This window comes from Crocodylus porosus, unplaced genomic scaffold (assembly GCF_001723895.1).
Source record: "Crocodylus porosus isolate Cpor-Errol unplaced genomic scaffold, CroPor_comp1, whole genome shotgun sequence".
Classification (NCBI taxonomy): Eukaryota; Metazoa; Chordata; order Crocodylia; family Crocodylidae; genus Crocodylus; species Crocodylus porosus.
In genome coordinates, this window is record NW_017728949.1 from 65,985,329 (window position 1) to 65,993,758 (window position 8,430).

Sequence of the window (8,430 nt, forward strand, 5' to 3'; positions counted from 1 at the left end):
CCTGCACCCCTTGCAGTAGGGCACCTGGCTGGCTGGCCGTGGACCCAAGGCCCACAGCACACTCTCAATACTATGTACATGGTAGACAGTTTCAAACACCAGTCTTTATTTCCTTCCCAACAACAGATTCCTTCCACAACAGCAGACTCCCCGCTATGTTCCCTACCCAACAGACTCCACCCCTAATTGTACCACCCACCACCAAAAAGCACCCTTTTCCCCATGAAACTATGTACAATGTAGTGTGTGATCTCTCAGGGGTGAAGAGGTAGGGAGAACAGTGGGGTGGAAGCACCTATAGTGTGGACCCTGGGGACACGATGGTGATGCCAGCAGGCTGGGAGCTTGACCAAGGGCAAGGGCAGCCACTGTCCAGCCTACTTAGCCGCCTCCCCCTCCTCTACCATGGGACTGGGGCCAGCAGGGCCCATGTGTGGAGCTGGCTGTGCTGAAGCCAGCTCCCACTCAGGGCTGCATGGTAGGCAGGTGAGCAGCAAAGGGCATCTCAGGCAAGGGGCCAGGCCACTGGGGTATCCAGACTACAGGACCCTGACCACTGCAGGTGGTGCTGAGCCTTGTCCTAAGCCCACCTGTGGCCCAATGCTGGGCCATGGGTGGCTGCCAAGAGACAAGCAGGGCCAGGGCAGGGGCTGGGCAGCTGCCAGTGGCCAGGTGGGGCTGAGGCCAGGGGGGTGGGTGCTGGGCAGCACAAAGGTGACCATCAGGCCCAGGATGGTATCCAACACCTGACAGCCCTCCTTTGTTGCCTCCATTGCCTGCGCCACCATGCTGGCCAGCTGCTCCTGAACCTTGCGCATCCTCTCAAGGAGGGCAATGTGCCTTTTTTCAAGAGCAAGGAGGGTGCCAGTCAGAGATGGTAGCAACCTTGCAGGTGCATCCCCACTGGCAGCTAGTGCATCTCCCCTGCATGCAGCTGCTGGACCTGCACAGCAAAGACAGAGAGGCTCTTTGTGAGAGTTTGCAACATTTCAGAAATAACATACACTGTACTAAGAAGCTTTGTGCCACCCAGCCTCGGATCAGGGGCTGCGTGCACACAGGTTCCCAGGGACCACAGTAAGCTGCTGGGTGGGCTCTGCTACAGGTGGCCACCAGCAAAGCCCTCCATCCCCACTCACTCCACAGAGCAGGCAGATCACTTCCTGCTGCCTTTCCCATTCCCTACCTAGGGCAAGCCAGAGCTGGCTCCTGCTAGCAGCTGCCCCAGCAGCCCCAAACCAGCTTGCCCCACCTTGTCCTCCCTACAGGTCAGGCAGTTTTCTCCTGTGGTGCCAGGCCTGTGGCACCAGGGCTTAGGGGGTGGGGGGCTCCCACCTGACTGGCCTTCCACCTCCCCTTCACAGCGTCCCTAGTCTGCTATTATTTGTGCTGCCTTGGCCTTCCCCATGACCTACTCAGTTTCTGCTGGGTGCCAGCACAAGTTATGCTTTAGACCTATTTGAAGCCCCTTTTGCTGGGTTCTCTCTAGCCCTGGCCCTTCTCTGAGATCACCCAGTTTTAGCTGGGTGCCTCCCAGCTCACACCTTTCCCCAGGCCTACTCATTCTCTAACCCCTTTCTCTCCCTTGACACAGCAGGTCAACCCTTCCTTGTCACGAAGGGCCTGTGGGCTCCTTTCCCCTTCCTGTCTCTCTCCCTCATATCCCAGCTTGACTTATTCCACATGAAAGCCCCTTCCTTCTTCTCTGTATCCATAAGGCATTTGGTAGTCCTTTTGCAGAAGAGTTCTATAGCAAAATTTGGGTCGCTCAATTAAGGAAAAACTCCATGTTTTTACTGATTTAAATAGTCATTTTAATACTACATAGAACCTAGCTTGCCAACATTAAACAAGCGCCATCTAAATAAACTTATCATCCAGCAAACCTGAAGAATTGTGCGCCTCATGTAGAAACCTAGCCTTTTAAATGGCCTTTACTATAGCATCTCAAGCATTTTAATTTAAAAGGACAAGCATGTGGTTATCAGAATCACTGTTATCGAAGGCCAGATACACACTATGTCCTTTCATGGTCTGTGGTACACTCATGAAAAAGCAAAATGTCTTTTCTCTTTATCACGGCCTGTACATAATTTTGTTCCCATATCAATATAAAAACAATATTAAAATGTCTATTTTGTTTACGTAGTTAACAAGTGCATTTTATATGCCCACTTAAGTTAGCGTGCTATTTCACAAGCAATTCAAAGTTGTTATTAAGATGAAAACAAGCACTATATAAAATCTTAATTTAGTTTTTATATCTTTGTAGTTGCGCCTCTTTATACTTTCTCTCTCTCTCCCTCATTCACTGCATGGATTGTCAAGGATCATTCCACTGATAAAATATAGATGCTTTTACTTATAAGCTTATTGTAGCAGCAATGACAGGAAAAATACAATGCATGCTGTGGATTTAGATAAAGGCTTATTTTTAAGACCTGATGGGTGATCAAGATTCAGTTTACAGACTGATGGATGCCATACTAGCAGGTTTTCAAAAGGCCTGAATTATGTGCGATCTATAGAAGAGTTGTTATATCCTTCACACTTGCTTCTCCTTAGTAGGATGTATCTTAATTTACTCCTTCAGGATGGTTTGTATTAAATCCTCAGGAGATAGTTTAAGCTACTTTGTATTTAAACAAGAGAGGGAGACTATATGAAAGCAAAGTAAAAGGTATTCGTGATGTCTGAAGGCTTAAACTCTAGACGACATAATCCAGATGCCTACCATTCATCTCATTACACAGAGTAAGCAATTTTTTGTAATGAATAACTTGCCTCTTATTCTTCTAACTGCTGGGTATATAGAAGTGACTTAAGAGACCCAGCCTGTAGTTCAAAATATTTCCTGCATTCCTTTGTCCACCAACTTTTGAGAAGAAAATGAGATATAAATCCAAACTCCACCACTGGAAATCTGCCTTTAATTTCACCATATCACCGTAATCAGTTTAATCCAGGTAAAGGCACCTCAGTTTGCATACCTCAGTGAAGTTTCATAGTTTCATGGTTGGTAGGGTCGGAAGGGACCTGAGCAGATCATCTAGTCCGACCCCCTGCCATGGCAGGAAAGAGTACTGGGGTCAAACGACCCCAGCAAGGTGTTCATCTAACCTCCTCTTAAAAACCCCCAGGGCAGGAGCCAGCACCACTTCTCTTGGAAGCTGGTTCCAGACCCTAGCCGCCCTGACTGTGAAGTCGCGCCTCCTGATATCTAACCTAAACCTACCCCCTGCCAGCTTGTGACCGTTATTCCTGGTCACTCCTGGCAGTGCTTGGGGGAACAGTGACTCCCCCAGTGCCTGCTGATCCCCTCTGACAAGTTTATAACAGGCCACTAGATCCCCCCTCAGTCTTCCCTTTTGGAGGCTGAACAGGTTCAGGTCCCGCAGCCTGTCCTACAGCTATTTTTTTCTTCCATTTTCTGAAAGCCCTCCCAAAATGTTTTAAGAGGCAAAATTCAACATTTTCATATTCCTACTGTAGAGAAGGCCAAATAGTTTTTGAATCTTGAAATTTGCAAGTTGCAAAAAAACCACACACGTAGTGCTGGCATGGAGGTTTTTCCGAAACAAGTATATTTACACTGACATGACTGCCAGATCTGATTCTCAGGCTTTCTGGTTTACAAGGCCATATCTTGGGAACCTGGACATCAGTGAAGCTAGTGTGGCGTTATTGTTGGCCCACTCATACCATGGCTAAATATTCTGGAACACGTCTTATTTTTTTATTGCTGTTGTGTTTTATACAGAATTTGTGAAGCAAAAGGGAAAAACACTAATGGCAGGGTAGAAATGGGGAAGTGGGAAGGGGAAGTCAGACAAAGCAATTACAAAAGTGTATCAAGGTGTTCTACGGCATGAGAACATAAAAAAATGCCATTTACTGGGTCAGACCATGGGTCCATCTTGCCCAGTTTCTACGTCACGCAGCGGCAGCAAGTGAATGCCGTGAAAAGAAGAGTGAACTGGGTATGACCAGGATCCCCCCTGCTAAACTGTTCTTCTCACTTTCAGCCTCCAGCATCTTGGGTGTTTTTAGTAAGAAAGTCCTCATTCCAGTCCCCTGATTCCAGGCAACAATAAAAGCAGCATTCAAGGCTTCATAAAAACATCTAGGTTGGCCCTAGCCATGCCCTGTAGCCCCAAAACACTCAACAACAAACTGATCTTTAGTAGACCCCTACATCCCTCAACACACAAGTATTCAGGACAAGAATGGGAGATGAGGGAATGACTTATGCCTTTCTTGGTTGTTTCAGTTGAATTAATGAGACTTAAGAGAGCCTAAGCGTGCCCTACCTTCTAGAGTGAGACAAAATACACATTCTTGACAATCTGACTTGGGGAAAAAAACCTTCAGGACCCCAAATCTGGCACTTGGTTTAACCCAGAGGGCATGAGCAGGAGCCCATGAGCAACCAGGCACCTCCGAGATTTCTCAGGACCATTAGAAATACCAGTACATCCCAACCAATCCACCACCTCTAAGAGTGGTCAATATCTAATGCTTTAGAGGAAGGCAAAAAAAAGATTGTACCTTCCACAAAATAAAACTTTTAAGGAGTAGAAATAAACCACTGTAATGCTTCTCCTTGCAATTCTTCCCTTTGTGCTCAGGTTGACTGGTTGTGGTATGATCTGTTCAGATCTTTTGGGGGAAGAAAGTATTTGAGCCCCCTGCAGAAAAATACAATGCAATTTCAATGTGGTGTCAGTCTTTTAGGGTTTTGCTCCATAATACTTTATATGATTTGTGTCAGTCATCTCAGAAACTATACAATGTCTTGGTGAACTTACCTATGAGCTTCATGAGCCTTCCAGGTTTCATTTTGGTCCTTTTGCTTTTCTCCCAGGAGTAACTATCCTCCACTCCTTTATATGACTTGAGCTCTTGTGCTCAATCCTTCTTTACCTGTTTCTTCTTCCTTCTGGTCAGAACTAGTTTCTCAGCAGATGTGAACAGATTGTGTCCCAAATATTGATGAGCAATGGCCACTAAAAAGATGACACGCATTGTTAAAACATTAGTAGATAAACGAGAGAATACCCTCACATTTTATCATAAAGCTCTTCATAAAAGTATGAAGGTCATAGTAGCTCCACAATCACATGCTCTGGGATAGATTAGAAACTGCCAGCAAGGGATTTTTGTGGCAGCCCTTTCCTAAATCAGCAAATTGACAGGTATCCTGGCTACTAAGTGAAGTAATGTGACAGCAAATATGGCTGCTTCAAGCCAACATTATTCACTAGCATGTGAAAGTGGCATGAGACCAGGTTTAAACCAGACATTAGAAGGCACTATTTGACAGTCAGGGCAGCTAGGAGCTAGAACCAGCTTCTAAGGGAAATGGTGCTGGCTCCTACCCTGGGGGTCTTTAAGAGGAGGCTCAATGTTTACCTGGCTGGGGTCATTTGAGCCCAGTTTTCTCTCCTACTCAGGGCAGGGGGTCAGACTAGAAGATCTACAAGGTCCCTTCTGACCCTATATCTATGAATCAATGAAAGGCCCAGCGAAAACACCTGGAGTTAACTGAGGCCCACATTGCCTCATTCCAGAGTGTTGTGGAAGAAACAAGGCCACCCCATCTTCAAAATATATCCAGGACTTCAAAGAATATCTGCTTGACCATTTTATCAACAGTGCCAGAGGGCAAAATGGATGGTCATGATACCAAGATGTACCTGTGGCTCTGTAAGTGGAAGAGTAGCAGCTGCTGCTGCTGCAAAGGCAACCCCCTGGGGCAACAACTATCGTCTCAACCTCCTTCTCCCCTGAAATCCCAGCAGACCATGCAAGCAATTTGTTTGGGCCTTTTGGACTGAAAAACCAATGGCATTTTCTATGCTTATTTAGCATGTTTCTTTTAAAATTGTATTCATATAAACAGGTAGTCTGAGGGACTAGTTATTAAACTGCTTGCAAGGGTTATTTTAATTTTTTATGTTGAATATTTTACTTAAATACTAAGGTGTTGGTTGCAGTGGATTTTTTTTGTTTGCAATGCATTTTGTTTGCAATACACAATAATACCCGCAGTGGTAGAGGTCCTTTCAGCTGATGACTTCTATGCAATTTACAGAAATCTGTGAAGCCTTAACAACTGCAACTACAACTGGGGGAGAAATGGTTTCCTGTGCCACAAGACTAAGTTGTCAAAAGTTTTCCCATCCTGCATCAGGGTGAAACAGGGACCCCTTGAAATTTTTTAAGAATAACAAGTCTCCAACTCCTTGCTGTCATTCAGGCAAAATTTGAATCTGAGCCTATCTTGTTTCAAGTTATTGGCTATTGGGGGGGTGGAGAAAGGAGACAGCAGGCACATCTACTTGTGCAATTAGTGTGTACAGATAAACTCCGGAGCTTATTGCTCTGGAGTTTTGATCCCGGGCACAGCTTGAACATGCTCGAGGGAGGAAAAAAGTCCATAGCACATTTCTCCAGAGTTTATTTTTGTGCAGCTCATGGAGCCCAATGACGACAACAGCCAGGACTGGCAGGGGACCCAGGGGGTCATTCTGCAAACCTAGGCTGTTCCAACCAGGCTAACATGTAGCAGGAGAGCTGGCTGAGGCATGAGACTGCTTCAGTATGGGGGCTGCTTGTGTCTCAGCCAGCCTCTCTGCAGCATGGGGAGCCTAGTCAGTGCAGCCCTGGGCTGGCAGGCTGACCCCTTGGTATCCCTGCCAGCCCAGGACTACTCTGCCCAGGCTCTATGTGCTGTCGGGTGTGGGAGTGCTGTCTGAGACACAAAGGCACTTCAGCGTGGGGGCTGCCTGCCAGCTAGCCCTGCACTGAAGCACCCTCATACCTCAGTCAGCACTGTCACCATCTACACGTGCTGTACCACATGAAACAGCACTGCTGCAGGGTAGTCCTTGTGTTTAGCCAGACTACCCTATGGCGGCATTTATTAGTCTACTGCAACCTCATGGGGTCTCATGTGTAGAGAGTGACATCTAACTGCAGGGCTAATTAGCCAGTTCTGCAGTAAACGTCTTATCTAGGCACACCTGGTCTGCCTCTGGATTTGACCAGAAATTACTTCAGGGACATGAGAAACCTTCCTGACAAAGAAAAGTGATCAAAGTTGATACATTCCCACAAAATGTTTCAGTTTCCACAAACCAGCATTTTCTGATGTAAAGCTCTTTTGTCAAAATATTCCCAACCAGGTGCACTCACGTTGCTGTGAGGTCAGTCCAGTACATACCATCATCGCATTAGGATCCCATTATGATTATTGTCCTTTCATTAGTAAGGAAACTGGAGCACTTCAATGACATTTTTAGTGTTATTTCCTTGCATCCCTATCTCAGAGAGAGGTAGTTAACCATGTTACAAGCTAGACAGGAGGCAGGTTTTGATGGCACCTTAGGCTGTGTGTAGATGAAACAAGGGACGTGTGCGCATGACACTTTAAAGTAGGCTAAATGCTTTTGCACTGCTTTAATGTTGTCCGTGTTTGCATGCCTTAGCGGCATACCGTGCATTAATTCCAGTCGCTGTAGGAAATTCAGCAGCGTAATGCACCTTAAATTACTTGGAGCACAGCAAACTGTCCTACAGTTGTGGATCAAAGCAGCTCAGGGGCTCTGCAGAAAGCCCATGCAGGCAGCCTGGCAGCAGCCTGGGAAGGCAGGCTCCGCCCAAGAAAAGCTTTGTGAGCTTTGTTTTTTTTTTCCCCCTGGAGCCTGCCTGCCTGAGCTGGCTGCAGTGCCCTCTAGAACCGCCCAAGCTGGGTGCCTGCGGACAGGTGCTACCGGGGGAACCACCGCTACCATGGACAGAAGCACCAGACCCCCTCTCCCCACCCCCAGGACCACTCCGCACGCCGGTACCTTGTCCTCCCCTTCTCGCCACTGGAGAAGCAGGTAAGTCAGTGGGGTGTGTGCACGACAGGATTTTCATTGGGCCTACATTGAAGAGGCATTTTTAAAAACCCACTGCTTCAATTTAGGGCCCCTGTTTCATCTACACATGCCCTTAGTCTCTAAAGAAGCTTTTGTGTATTCTCTAAAGCAGGAGTGCTCAGCCCCTGCCGTGCAGGGCCATGACATCCAGCCTGTGGGGCTTCCCCCAGGTCAGGAAATTTGGCAGTAGGGCTGCAGTGACTACTGCTCCCCATGACCAAATTTCCAAGCCTTGCAGGCCCAGATTGGCACTTGGGCTGCTGCTATGTAGCTACGTCAAGACCCAGGCCAATACTGAATCAGGGCCTGGCTGAATTGCTGCCAGACGGCTGAATTGAAGCCCAGCTGCCCTGGCCCTCTGCATCATCTCAGCCCTCCACTGTGCTCAGCCCACTACCTGATAAGCTTCCTCTCACACCCATGCATACTAGTCAGGGTCCAGCCCACAGAGGAACCTGGAACCGCTCATCTGGCTTGTGGGGAACAAGGCTGGGCATCACCTCTC